The 1,008-nt window shown below is 40.2% G+C and overlaps 1 pseudogene across 1 annotated transcript; it reads left to right on the forward strand.

Moving 5' to 3' along the window:
* Positions 1-236: 236 nt before the first annotated feature.
* On the forward strand, positions 237-788 carry LOC101044060 (small ribosomal subunit protein mS37 pseudogene; annotated as a pseudogene). The gene has a single exon (XR_012515707.1). The product of XR_012515707.1 is annotated as a small ribosomal subunit protein mS37 pseudogene (transcript).
* The last annotated feature ends 220 nt before the right edge of the window (positions 789-1,008 follow it).

Below are 1,008 nucleotides of genomic sequence, written 5' to 3' on the forward strand. Positions count from 1 at the left end.
GATCATTTTTTTATTTCCAAATTTAAATGAAATATAATTATTGTGGAGAACTTTACATTTTTTCCCTTGAGCTATTATTTTCTTTTCATGGGAGTCTTTTTCTTGATAGGGAAAAAAACCTTAATTAGCATAAATCCTGGATGGACTTGCACTATAAATAGGCAATTCAGATTGTAGTCTTAATCGAAAAATAAATTTCTGTCAATGGCAAAAAAAAAAAAAAAAAAAAAAAAAGCGTGTGCGATGGCTACACCCAGCCTGCGGGGCCGCCTGGGTCGGCCTTGGAACTCGCGGAAGCCTATACTGAAGCCCAATAAACCCCTCATTCTAGCTAACCGCGTTGGGGAGCGGCGCCGGGAGAAGGGCGAGGCGACTTGTATCACAGAGATGTCGGTGATGATGGCTTGCTGGAAACAGAATGAATTCTGCGACGATGCGTGCATTAAAGAGATCCAGGGCTTCCTTGATTGTGCCGCGAGGGCTCAGGAAGCCCGAAAAATGAGATCAATACAGCAAACCCTGGGAGAGTCTGGGGGTTTACCTCCAAAGAAATTGAATAAGTTGTTGCAGAGGTTTCCTAACAAAGCTTACCTCAGCTCAAAATGGAGACGCATTTTCAATGACTGAACTATAGCTTCTGACAACAGAGGCATTTTAGAGATGTTGGCATTGCCATGCTGTCTTTGGAGGGTAGAAGAGGCAAAACACTTTTTTCACCCTTTGGAATCATAGTGTGGGTATAAGTTATGATTTATCTTGAAATAAAATCCTCTGAAGAGAAAAAAAAAGTTTTAGTTTACTCCTATGTTTTGATGGGACGCATCCTCTAGGAACTTCCACATAAAGGTACCAGGGAGATGATTTCTTTTGAGATTTGCATGAACAAAAATTGCCTTCAATCTCATACTGAGTTGATAGCTTAGTTTATAATTTTAAGCCAAAAATATTTTTCACCAAGGATTTTGAAGGCACTGATCCACTGGTTTTTGACTTCCCATGTCGCTTTTG

The sequence above is a fragment of the Saimiri boliviensis genome, chromosome X (genome assembly GCF_048565385.1).
Source record: "Saimiri boliviensis isolate mSaiBol1 chromosome X, mSaiBol1.pri, whole genome shotgun sequence".
In the NCBI taxonomy this organism is placed as follows: Eukaryota; Metazoa; Chordata; class Mammalia; order Primates; family Cebidae; genus Saimiri; species Saimiri boliviensis.